Source organism: Mesoplodon mirus (assembly GCF_964341445.2).
Source record: "Mesoplodon mirus genome assembly, chromosome: 6".
NCBI classification, from domain to species: Eukaryota; Metazoa; Chordata; class Mammalia; order Artiodactyla; family Ziphiidae; genus Mesoplodon; species Mesoplodon mirus.
Genome location: NC_138982.1, coordinates 45,988,921 through 46,002,279, shown reverse-complemented (window position 1 = coordinate 46,002,279; position 13,359 = coordinate 45,988,921). Strand labels below are relative to the sequence as shown.

Genomic DNA, 13,359 nt, shown 5'->3' with positions numbered 1-13,359 from the left:
GGCCCGCGTACTGCAAAAAAAAAAAAAAAAAAAAATCCAAGAACATATATAGAGGGGCTAATGTAGCTATAAAGATTGTTAAGGGCTAGAGTGCAGAGGGGAGACTGTGCTATCAGAGCAGGATGGGAGGATAGAAGGGAAATATTCACTGAGCACTTACTGTGCACCAGCACCGCCCCAGGCATCTAGGGGTCGTTATTTCATTTTATCCTCTCCATCTTGTGTGGGGGGGTACTTACGTCATTTGACATATCAGGAGATTGAAACTAAGAGAGGTTAGGTAACTTGCCCAGGGTCACACAGCGGTACAGGTTCAGCCGGGATTCAAACCCAGAGCGTATGTTTCTCCCACTGTGCCATGGTTCACGAAGGACGTGAGTTTTGAGCAGAGTTTTGAAAGATGAGAGGGGCACGGCTTTGTAGAGAAGGATCACAAGCTCAGGCAGGGGAAGACTGAGGTTTCCTGGGAAGGATTGATGCTGGCTAGCTTGTCCCATGAGTTTACACAAGCTACTTTATGTCCAGGAAGCAAGGGGAGAACCAACATGACAAGAGACAGTGCAACTGTGGAGAAGGCAGCGGAGCATAGAACATTCCAGGAAGGCCTTCAAAAGTAGATCTGAAGCCCATTTTTGAAAAGGCAATGGGTGGGGATTTTCAAAAGGAGCCAACACAGATGCAGGGCTAATTGGGTGGCAAATGCTATGCTGAGCACATATTAACACATTTAATTCTTCCAGCAAGGCTCTGAGGTGGGTCCTGCTATGATCCCCAAATACTGGGGAGAGGGGAGGCCCAGAAAGGTTAAGTAAGCTGCCCCAGGTCACAGGGCTAGTTAACGGTAGACCTGGGATTTGAACCCAGACAGTTTGGTTCCAGAGTCTGTGCTCATGGCCACTGAACCAAGGAAGGTGAGCAGGGCTATGGAGGTCCCTCAACATGGAGGGTCACTCTAAGTCACATCGGCAGACTGTCTGGGAGTGTGATCCGGATCTGGTTGGAGGGATAGGAGAGGTCAAGTTAAAGGAAAGACACAAATCCCAGGCTGATGAGTGAGGACAACATTTCAGGCTGGGGAACACTTAAAAGTGGGGGGCAGGGACAGAGTCTCTGATGATCTAAACCTTCTCCGTGCATGTGGAGAACTTGTCCTTGCTTCAGGGACTCTGGAGTTCATCACCCCTGTCCCAGCCCCCATGAGGGAAACCCCAGAGGGCTATGATGCTGTGGGTTATTCCTAGGCTGCTTCTCCTGGAGAACTCTAACCTATTTCCTCTCTACCCACCCAACCTGTAAGCAGGGGAGTCAAGCCAGACATGGCAAGTGGGCCCACCCCTGGCCTTGCCCTTGTTCCTGCTGGATGCCTGCTGCCCTGGGGGACGGGGCCTTCTTCTTCTTTCCATTCAGGCCAGGACCCCTGGGAAGGGGACTTGCAGCCTCCTGGTATCTCAGCTCTAACCTCTCATAATTAGAGGGATTCTGCCTTCTCCAGCCATGTTCCTTTGTGGTCTGGGTGCGTGTCACTGTCCCAGGCCAGCCCATGCCTCTGTCCAGAGAATCCAGAGACACTTAGGAAGAGGGCAACAGCCAAGCCATGGGCTGAGGGAAGATGATGACTCCCCCACTGTCCTGGTCTTGTGGTTTTGGGGGGTGTTAGATCTTTTTGAAGGGGGATGCTTTGTATCAGAACACTAAGAAGCTGTTCTCTCGAATACCCATGTTCAAGAAACGCTTTCTATCCAGCTTTGGAACTTCGGGTCTGGAGGGAACTGGCATCCTGGGATTCCCCTATGACTTCTCTTATAGCCACGGCAGATCAGCCGCCAGCCATCCTCTCCCTCCCCTTCCCTGGGCAGGAAACCATCTTGAAACATACCTTTGAAAGGTCCTCTCAAACAGCCCTTTACCTTGGTATGACACCTTAGAGTCACTGAGCATTCTTGCATCCTTAGCCCGTGGGGCCCTCCTCATATCAGCCCTATAAGGCAGGCAGCTCAGAGATTATTAGACCCATTTTACAGATGAGGAAAATGAGGTCACATGGTTGGTGAATCATGCTGGCCCCACTGTTATATTTCTAGGCAGTGGGATCAGAAGGTAGTCTGGGAGGGGAGGGGCTGGGATCTGGATCAATGCAACCAAGGAGATGGAATTGGAGAGATGAGTGATCACAGTTCCTCTGTGTTCAGGAAGTTCCACCTTGAGTCACCTGCTTTTCTCTGACCACGACACCATCAGCTTCCTGCTGAGTGTTGGTGAATCAGCTCCAAGTTGCTCTCAGCCAGGCTCTCGTAGGATCTGACTCAAGGTCCGTTTCAGGTAGGCAGTATCTGTGGAGACTTCTGGTATCAGGCCCACATCTAAACAAGAGCGGGCATTTGAGAAATATTTGTGAAAAAAGGACACCATGAGCAGCATTTGGGCTCTTCAGAGAAAAGAGATGCACAGGCTACAGGGGCGGCTGCAATAGCAATACACAATTACATAACAGCATCACCACAACACCCTGCATTGCTTTAGCACTGCTTCCAAAGAGCTTTAAACACCTTCAGGTTTATTAGGCTATTGATCTCATAAAAGTCCCACAGATGGGTGGTGATAGTTATTATGACCATTTTATAGATGAGGAAACTGAGGCCTGGAAAGGTGTTAAGTGATGTGCCCAAGGTCTTACAGCAAGGGAGTGGGGAAGTAGGGCTGAGTCTGTCCTGTTTCTAAAAGTTTCTCTAGGTGTTTTGTTCATGGGACTCCCTTTTGGTGTCCACATTCCTATGAGGCAAGGTGTGGACAGAGGAGGTGACTGGCAGCAGACTCAGAATTTTCCTGCACAAGGTCACTGAGAAACAGTGAGTCAGGCTCCCTTATATTGAGGTCAGTTTCCTCTTTCACTTCTCCAAACAATTGTTGGGGAGTGAGCTCACCTGTTGTTTATTCTCAGATGAGGTGCCTTGAAGGGTACTTGCACAGAGGTACTTGTACAGAAGGGTACTTGCACAGAGGTACTTGTACAGAAGGGTACTTGCACAGTCGCCCCTGAAGGGTTTGATAGTTGTGGTGTTCTGAAAAAGTGGCCAGCGCTCTAGCCCTGGGAGTCCAGCCCTCCTGGCCCAGTAGTGCCCCAGTCAGGTGAGGAGTCTTCGATAGCCCTGTCGGTTACCAGAGCGTCGACACTGGTTTCCTGACCTCTAATATCATTCCATTCAATCCTCTCCATGGCAGAGCTTCCAAAAGCTCTCCCTCGTTCTCAAAAATTGTCAGTGGAGTCCCATTGCTTCCAGCCTCAGCTTGGCCTTCAAGACCCACCCAGTCAGGTCCCAAACTGTCTCCCCAGCTTTGGATCCTCCACCTCGTCCTCCTCTACAAAACCCTGTCTTCAGCCAAGACTGCAGGGCTTGTCTAGACATGCTTTGTTTTCCCAACTCCACTGTTGACTACGACATTATTCCCTTGGTCTGGAAAGCCACTCTTACCCTCTCTGCTGAATTTCTATCCATCCTTCAAAACCTATGATGAATGTGATCTCCTTCATGAGGACCTCCTTGATGATACCACCAGGAAATGATCCCTCCCTCCTGGGATGTCTCACTTGGCATACGGGTCTCTACACAAGCAATTCTTTGTGTGTTGTGGCAATGGTATAAAGCCTTGGACGTTTGTAAAACTTCAGAGATTGCAGAATTCTGTAATACCACGTGTGTGAGTGTGTGTGTGTGTGTGTTTGTGGTGTGTTTATGAGAGGTGAGCGCAGCTATGTAGAACACCTCAACACAAGAAGGGATTGGACATTTCTTGGGTTTGGAATGTGTCAATCACTTCTGCTCGGCCAATGAACAGAGAGCCAGATGTATCCCTCAGAGGAAAGAGAACCTTCACTATAAAATCCATAAACACTTGGAGGAAGAAAGAACAGAGAGTGGGAGAAAGTGAACAGTATGTATCGATCACTCTGTATTCCAGGCACCGAGTTAGAGAGGAAACTTCATGTGAACAATGAGCTCACTTAAGGCTCACAATAGCTTTTAGAGGTAGGGGTTATTGCCCTCATTTTGTGGATATGTGCCATTGAGGGTCAGGGTCTTCAGGAAATAGACTCTGAGAGGAAGACTGTGTGCAGGAGGTTAATTGGGGACTGTTCACAGAGCAAGGCCTGTAAGGAAACAGGACTCGGCGAAGGGAGAGGTTGAATGGCATTGGAGTTGCCGAGAGGAAAGTCAAAGGAAAGTCTCTCCCATGGGGCACACTGAAGCTTAGACAACCCTTCAGAGATATTCCCCCATCCAGGGAATGGGGCTGGGTCATTGCACCCCTGGGAAGGGGCATAACTTAGGCAAGGCCGCTCCCTGCAGCTGAGGACATTTCCTGGGGAGGGACAGCACTCACTGCACGTACAACTTTGGACTTGAGAAATGCCTGTCCTGCACACACACCGCACTGCTAGGGATTGAACTCAGGCCTGTGCTTTGCTCTGAGGCACCGTGTCGCTTTCAATCCACCTCAGAATTCAGCCTGACCACCCTGTACCCAGAAGGCACCTTCAGGAAGACCATGCCCAGAATGTCCCCCGCGGAAGTCACCCCATGAAGAGAATGGTCTCCACTTTTTGGAAGATCTCAGTAGATCTGGCGTCAAATAATAGCAGTGAGAAGGCAGGTATTGCTGATCAGTTAATGATGTTTTCTGATTCTTACACTTTGGAAGCTTTGATGGTGGAATACAAGTGTGATATCTAAAATATTTCACAACCAGGAAAACACCCAGGACAGTCAGAGGGCTGGCAGTATGCATCCCAGCTGAACATGAATTACACCTGGTGTGCTCCGGAGGACAAGACTGCAGCTCTCCCCAAGAGCCATGTGCTGGGAAAGAACCTGGGAAGGGCTTTCTTCAGAAAACAAAGCTGAGAGAGGCAGGTCATTTGATTAAGTTGGCCATTTGCTTCAGCATCTGAGGTTAGTGATCTGTGCTGTAAGCTTCTCCTTTTGCAAGGACAGTGTCTCACTCAGCTCTGTATTTCCCCAAACCTGGCACAGTAAAGTTTGTTACATGAAATCTGTATGACCCTGGGCAAGACCCCACCCTGCTCTGTGCCTCAGTGTCCTAGTTTATAAGATGAGAGGTTTCCAAACCCTGTTTCTCCTTGAAACAGGAGAATCTGGTGAAGCCCCCTTAGGAGAAGGGAGATGAGTGGGCCGGTCCAGGGCCTCCTATTCTACTTTACTCAGAGCAACTCCTCTTGTATTTGTTTATGCTTCCATACGGTTTCACTTAAACCAGCATTCCTCAGCTAAAAACAAAGCCTGGGAACCACCGGGCTGCATATGATATCTGAGGTCCCTTACACACAGCTCTGACATGTGTGGATGTGAGTGAGCAGATGGACAAATGAACGAATGAATGAGTGAACAAATGAATGAGTGAATGAACTCTTTGTGTACCTAGCTAACATACGCCAGTCCCTGGCCACACCATTCTTGGAGCTGAAGGCCAGCCATCCTGGGAAGTTTGGAAATTGACACAGGGCTTTCCCAATGTCCTGTCAATTGCGGGAGTCAGTCTCCACCACGGCCATGGATAAGGCCTCCTCCCTGCAGATACCTCGGATGCCACCAGGTCTGGGCTGCACTTGTCTTTGACTTTCCTAATACGTTGACTCAGCTGAAAGAGATACTGACAACAGCAGCACGAGTCACTGGCAGGTTTGGTGAAAGAATCACTGGGTTTTCTCAGTGTCTGTCCTGGGGTGTGGCACTAGGTCTGCTTGCTCCAGCTCCCTTCCCTCATAGGGAAAGGGGTCCCAGTTTTTTGGCCTTGCCCTCCCTCCCACAATCCCTCCCTCCCTTCCTCCATTTCTTTCTTCCTCCAAGGCAATGGTTGTCAATCTTGACTGCATGTTGGAATCACCTAGGGAGACTTAAGAATTACTGATGCCCAGAGATTCTGATTTCTTGCTTTAGGGTGTGGCCTTGGCAATAGGATTTGCAAAAGCTCCCCAGGTGATTTTAATATTTAGCCAAGGTTGAGAACAACTGGTCTGAGGATATGGAGTAGGGCTCCCAACCTCAGCTAAAACCGTTTCTAGCCGTGGGATTCAGATGTGTCTGCTGGATTTGGGGAGGCGTGGGGCACAGGTTTCTCTTAGCAATGGGGGACATAAAGGGAAGTGGAGGGAAGTACACATCACCACCCCTGCCCCGCTAAACTAGCACGGAGTCCTGTGGGAGGATAGGCCTCAAAGGAAGCCGAAGGGGCTATTTTCATAAAGGGTCCTATGAGACTCAGGGAGATCAGTCCTGTTTGGGGTCTAGGTGACAGGGTGTGACAGCATGGTGGGAGGGGCAAAGGACACCAGGTGGGCATGGTGGCAGCACTCTTAGAGGGCATGCTGGCAGCAAGGCCCACCCTGGGGTGACTGTGGTCTGCATGGCATCAGAGAGCAAACAGGGTCGGCAGAGAGAAGCTTTGGTGAGACATGGCGTCCACTCCCCATGACAGTCCTGCCCACGAGCACATGTGGGACACTCCCAAGGGGTCCCCCAAATCACAGAGTGAGCCTATGGCAGACAAGAGCAAGCAGCAGTGAAATCTGGTCATTTCATTGAGGGGAACCCACGTGGACATGTGGGATGGTGAGGTCTGGGGACACTTGGGTCACAAATACAAGCCACAGTCTTGAAACTGGTGGTGGTGGCAGTGTGATAAGGTACGACAGAGGTGAAGCAGAGGCGCAGACGTTTGTGACCTTCTCTGAAATGGCCCCCGGGTTGGATCAGTCTCCCCAACAGCTTTCCCTCGTGTGCTCACATCCAATCAGGGTCTTCTCAACTCAAGGCTTTTCTGCATGCATGTTCACAATGTGAGTTATGTGCTTTTACTTCCTGTGCAAGTTCTTTCTCTCTCTCTTTTAAAAATCACATTTTCTCCTAAATTAGAAAGCCTCTTTAATTGTTAGCAGGAACTGAGTTTTTGCTCCTTGCATGGACAATATCATTAAACACTGGAAAATAAACAAACTGGAAAACATTAAGACATTTTCAAATCCTTTGCTTCCCAGAGGGTGTCTGGGGTCCTGGGCAGGACAAGGTTCTGCTGGCCTGGGTTTATATTGTGTTGATGACTTGACCCCTCCAGCTGTGAGAAGCCAAACTGACAGCAGGGTTGTTTTTACTAAACTTCCCAGGATTGCAAACTTGATTTGGGAGGCATTTGCGCTGAGGTCTCCAGCGACTGCGTCGAGCTTCCTCCGTGGGCAGAGTGCATGATGGGAGTGGCCAGTGGCCCTCGTAGCTGACAGCTGTTGTAAACCATCGCTGTCCTCCCGAGCTATTCCACAGGACCCGGGGAGGTGAGGGGAGCTGTGGGAGGGGTGGTGTGTGAAAACATTTCTTTCCATCTTGCTGAAATGTGAGTCTAATGAAATGATAATGAGGTTGTGGCCTTTAAGCTCCATTGAGCTTCTTGTGCATTGTAATTTTACCCAGAGTGGGGCTAGTTTTTGAAATGATTAAAACTATCGATTCCTAGGCCTGTGTGGCTTGAATCGGAATTCATTAGAAGCCCAGAGGTGAGGGATAAACGTTTCTCCCTAGTTCAGCTGGGAAACCGATCTCATCTTGTCTGAGTCTCCTCCTGCCCGCCCACCCAGCTCTCCAGCAGACCCCTGGCAGCATAACCAGCTGGTGTGGGAACCCCTGGCAGTGCTGGAAGACAGACAATAAATAGGATCCAGCATCCACAGAGCGGCAAGTTATGAAAGTACCAGCCATGAGTCCTAGCCCATTTTCCTGGGACCTCTCCCTCCTGTTGGAGGAGGGAAGCTCTCAGTGTTTAGTCTTGGTCCTATTTTCTTACAGGCATTATAAGTGAAATGTCTTTTCTGTGAAAAGAAACACACAGAAACACAGAAACTGTGCAAAGTATGACCCAGAAGAATCCTGGAAGGAGAAACTCCAGCCAGGAGGCTGACAATGTGGGGTGAACTTGGATCTCCTGAGTACCATCTTTCTTGGCATAGAATGAGGGGTTTCTCCCTCTGATTTTTGTTATCACCACCATTCTGGCTTCCAAGAGCATAAGATGACTCCTTTCAAGTTTAGAGCTGAGACAGGCTGGCATCTTTAAAAAATAACCTTACTTTGAAAACGGTATAGAGGGTTCTCAAAAAATTAAAAATAGGGCTTCCCTGGTGGCGCAGTGGTTGAGAGTCCGCCTGCTGATGCAGGGGACACGGGTTCGTGCCCCGGAACGGGAGGATCCCACATGCCGCAGAGCGGCTGGGCCCGTGAGCCATGGCTGCCACAACAGTGAGAGGCCCGCGTACCGCAAAAAAAAAAAAAAAAAAAAAAAAAAAAAAAAAATTAAAAATGTGATCCAGCAATTCCACTTATGGGTATTTACCCAAAGGAAACAAAAACACTAACTCAAAAACATAAATGCACCCCCACGTTCATAGCAACATTATTTATAATAGCCAAGACACAGAAACAACCTAAGTGTCCATTGATAGATGAATGGATAAAGAAAATGTGGTGGGGACTTCCCTGGTGGCGCAGTGGTTAAGAATCCACCTGCCAATGCAGGGGACACGGGTTCGAGCCCTGGTCCGGGAAGATTCCACATGCCGCTGAGCAGCTAAGCCTGTGAGTCACAACTACTGAGCCTGCGTGCCACAACTACTGAAGCCTGCGTGCCTAAAGCCCATGCTACACAACAAGAGAAGCCACTGCAGTAAGAAGCCTGCGCACCACAAGGAAGAGTAGCCCCTGCTCATCTCAACTAGAGAAAGCCCGTGCACAGCAACGAAGACCCAACACAGCCAAAAATAAAAATAAATAAATAAATACATTTGTTAAAAAAAAAAAAAATGAAAATGTGGTGTACATATATACCGTGGAATATTATTCAGCCACCAAAAGAAAAAGTAAGGATATTATGCTAAGTGAAGTCAGACAGAGAAAGATAAATACTATATGATCTCACATATATGTACAGTCTAAAAACAAGTGAACAAAGAATAAAACAAAATAAAACTGAACTGGGTGAAGGGGATCAAAAGGTACAAACTTTCAGTTATAAAATAAATAAGTCATGGGATGTAATATACAGCATGGTGACTATAGTTAACAATGCTGCATTGTACATTTGAAATTTTCTAAGAGTAGACCTTAAACGTTCTCAGCACAAGAAAAAAAATTGTAACCATGAGGTGATGGATGTTAACTACACTTACTGTGATCATTTCACAATATATACAAATATTGAATCATTATGTTGTACATCTGGAACGAATATATTGTTATATGTCAATTATACCTCAATAAAAATAAAAAATAAACTTATTTACTATTAAAGGAGACCAAAAAGAAAATAATTACAGAAAATGTCAATAGCATAAGGATGGGCATGCTTCCTAAGTATGGGTGTCTTCAACCTTAGTGCTCTTCTTAGGTCTGCTCTTATCTTTAAGGGCTGAAGCAATTTATATACACTTGGCCTGGCTTCCTGCCTGTGTCCATGTGGGGTCCGCCATCTTAAAACTGGTCAATCTCCCCTCTTAATCTCCTCTCTGACAAGCCTAAGAGATCACATTTTAACGGCCCACCTGGGGCCTCCTACTCAACGTGGAGGTTCTGGTCTGAGAAGAAGGTTTTATCCATAGCAGCCTGGGGGTAGTGTAAATGACTCAAGGAGACAGTTGGGGTGCTGCCCTCCACATGGGGCAAAGCAGCCCGGCAAAAAGTCCCCTTGACCCCATGCCCTCCTTTTTTACAGCCTCCCTGGGTAATCGTGGTCATAAAATGCACATCAATCATTATATTCAGACTGGAGCATCAAGGTCTGCCTTCAAGGTCACACACACCATGAGCATGTCCATTTTGGAAATAGTGTGATATATTTCCAATTTCCCTGCTCGCCTTTTTACAGGTAAGCATCACTGTTCCAAAGCTCTCTCTATACCAGGCGAGTGGCGTGCCCTTCCTCTGGCTTTCCAAAGCACCACATGCATCTAGGGTCCCCCATATTATACCACTTCTCATCTTTTTCTCTGTGTGGCCCCCCACTAGACTGTGGGCTCCTTGAAGGCAGCGTTTGCATTTTATTCCTTTTTGCATCTCATTACCCAGCACAGTGTCTGTCCCAAAACATACCTGGGCAGATGACTGTTGACTGAGTGAATGAAGGGAAGAATCCATGATGGAGGTCATTTGTCATTTAATTCTCAGGACAACCTTATGAGACAAGCAGGGCAAGAATATGAGCACTGATTTCCTGAAAAAAAAAAAAAAAAAAAAAAAAAAGAAAGAAAGAAACAGAGCTCCAGGAGGGTAGGGCCTTGCTTACGGTCACCTGACTTCTGGAGCTGGCGCCAGGGCTGTGATGCAGTCTGGTAGGCAAAGAGGTGTGCATTTTTCTGCCCACGCTTGCTGCTCTGGGGCTCCTAAGGTACCGGTTCGGTCTTTCCCGAGATGCCACCTACACAGGTGGTTCCCGAGAGGTTCAGATCAAGGTCCCCTTTTATTTTCTCCCCCTGCCCCACCCCCCATACCTGGGCATGAAAGATTAGGCCTAGCAAACGAACAGGAATTATGCAGTAATAATGACTCCATTTTCTCCTTTTTATTAATAAGACACACATGCAACATGCCACTCAGAGCTTTCAGTTGACAGAAAATGAGTTATATTCTATTCACCAGGTGAACAGAATTCCACCCAGAGGCAGACAGTTAAACCACCTTCTGGGCTCAGGGCTCGGCTGGGAGTCAAAGCGCTGCACTTGGCAGCCTGTCGATGGGCCTCCATTGAGCCAGCCGCCTGCCCTGGGTCTCCGAAGTCAGAGGAGACAGGGGCCATTTCAGTTGCTCCCGGCTTGCTTTTCCCGTCCCTGCTGCAATCAGCAGACCCTGACTTCTGGAAGAGCGTTACTGCGATGTGTCAGCTGCTCTGGGAGAGCCCAGAGTGATATATTCCGAGACCTGCCAGGAGAAAGGGCTTACGGTCAGTTAGGAACTGTAAACTCCCTCCCGTGGTATTGTCGGTGGAATTTTAACACTCTGTCTCCCTCTGTCTGGGCACTTCCTTCCACTCTTGGCCTGCTCCGCTATGCATATGGAGCAGGGCTCAGGTCTGAAGGTCCCCAGGGAGAGCACACGGTCTCACTCGGTCCAAGAGTCACGGCTGGAAATGGGAAGCGAAGCTCAGACAGGACTCCAGCCTTCCCGCAGGCCCTGGGCCTTGGCAGGGCCCCTGTTCATTCTCCCGCGCTCCCTCCCCTTTCAAAGCAGGAGTGAGGCCCAGCACAGGCCTGAAACCAGCCAACAAATGGAACCCTAGCCTGGTTCCTCCTTCCTTCCTTCCTTTATTCCGGCAACAAACTCTACTGAGGGCCTCCCTACTGAGGGCCCACGGTGCGCTGGGCAGGGAGCTAGGAGCTGGAGCACTGGGGGATCACTGTCCCAGTCCTCATGCCACCCTCACTACTGCTATTCAATTCTAATCACCCTACAGAAAAAACAGACAGGGAGAGAGGGGGCAGTAAGAGAGAGAAGGTTGCTCGAGGAAGAGCGTAGCCAGGAGTGCCCTTAAGAGGTAGTAAAACAGGAAAGGATGAATGGTTTGGGAAGCCCAAATTTCCCCCCTTCCTACAAAATGGGTCTCAGTCCTCCACTCCTCTCTCCAGGAAACTCATCTACCACGTCTATGCTGATAACTCCGAGGTCTGTATTTCTTGCCCAAACTTCACTTTTGAGGGTCAGGGACCACTCCCACCCCCCAACATAGGTTTATATCTATGTCCCCAGAGCCCAGTACAGTCCATGGTAGATGGGGGGCATCCAGGAATATTTGTTGAAAAATGACCAGTACCACTTCATAAAAGAGGCAGCTTCTACAGGATCAATTTCCCTAATTTTCCCTTGTAACTCCTCTCATCTGTTTCCCCTCAAGGAAAGACCATCCTGTGGCTACAACTCTCAAGACTTTTGCTTCAGCGAAACCAAAATGGAACTGGTGAGATTTCTTCATCCCACAGGGGACTCTTTGACCAATTTGGGGGTGGAAGGGGGTTGTCAGGACTTGCCTTTGTATCCTAAGTACCCCCAGCCCAGGGCTGGATTTGCATATGTTAATATGGAGAACTGGAGCTAGTTAATGAGAAGCAGTGGGCCATGTGGGTGAGCGGAATTCCTCAGAGTATTTTTTTCAGATGTCTTAACTCACTCTCTTTGTTGTATTTCGGCAGATCCAGGTGTTTGGATTGAGTTGGTCCTGGTCCCCGCTCCCCTCCCCCAAATCTCTAAAACCACAGATCTTTCTAGATGCCAGACTCAGCCTTCTGTCCAGAGGGTGATGGTGGATGGTGGGAGCCCTCTGCCCACCTGGAAACAGCCTCAAGGAGATGGCCTGAGGGAGCGGGCCCCAGGCTGGAGAGCCCCCAGGACGAGGGCTGGGGGGGTGGGGGTGTTCCTGAGGGGGGATGGGGGGAGAGGATAGAATTCCAGAGGCAAGAACCCTCAACGGAGACAGCCCGCTGGGCTTCCAGCCCTCCATCTGGGTTCCACTAAAAACACATTTTGTGTGTTTCTGTTGTTCTTAAGTCTGGGTTTATTTCAAGGGGAAAATTATAAAGAAACATCTCTGCCTTTATTTCAACAGCAGCTTGCGCTTGGGTAGATTCTCATCTGTCTGGCCTGTTCTGCCTGAAGGTGTAAGGAGGGGGCGAGGGTGGGGTCCCAGAGAGAAGAGGCCCCAAGAGACTGAGGCCCTAGGCTCTGCTTGCTGCCAGTGTCCCAGACCAGTGGGTCTGTCCCAGTGCTCACCTTCCCAGCTAATAGCAACCTGGATGGCAGAAGAGAGCCTTGGTGGTTTGAGAATGAGAGGTGGGGACTGGGGGAAGCACAGGGCAAGCAGAGATCAGCTCAGGCTGCCCCACCTGGGAAACCTCCACAGACAGAAAGGCAAGTGACAGCATCCCCGCAGGTATTTGAAACCTTCCTCTCTGAGCCCAGGGCAGCATTCAGTATGTGACCACTGAAGTGAGTCTGGGTATTTTCCTGATAGGAAGCCAGAGGTAGCAGAGGCCCATCCTGAGGATTCAGGTTCTAACCCAGTCTGAGAATCCTCAAGGTTACCTGGAGCCCTTGAACTTGAATCAGCCCTCACCTCAGAGACACAGGGAATGAAGGTCAGAGCTAGAAAGGCCCTTAGCCACCTAGCCTGGTGCTGTCATTTCTCAGGTGAGGAAACTGAGGCCCAGTGAGGAGAGGCTACTCGCTCAGGCCACACAGAGGGTGGGTCAGTTGGTGGACCAGACCTACATCCCAGGCCTCGGTGCTGTCTGGTCCTTTTCTGCAACGCTGCTTATGA

General features: G+C 49.2%; 1 long non-coding RNA gene across 1 annotated transcript in view; it reads left to right on the top strand.

Moving 5' to 3' along the window:
- LOC309806808 overlaps positions 1-12,385 on the top strand; it is a 58,458-nt gene extending 46,073 nt beyond the window's left edge. Inside the window, exons 4-5 of the long non-coding RNA XR_014294446.1 lie at positions 9,769-9,921; positions 11,941-12,385. This is a non-coding gene — a long non-coding RNA (uncharacterized lncRNA). The remainder of the gene's footprint in view (positions 1-9,768; positions 9,922-11,940) is intronic.
- Positions 12,386-13,359: the final 974 nt, after the last annotated feature.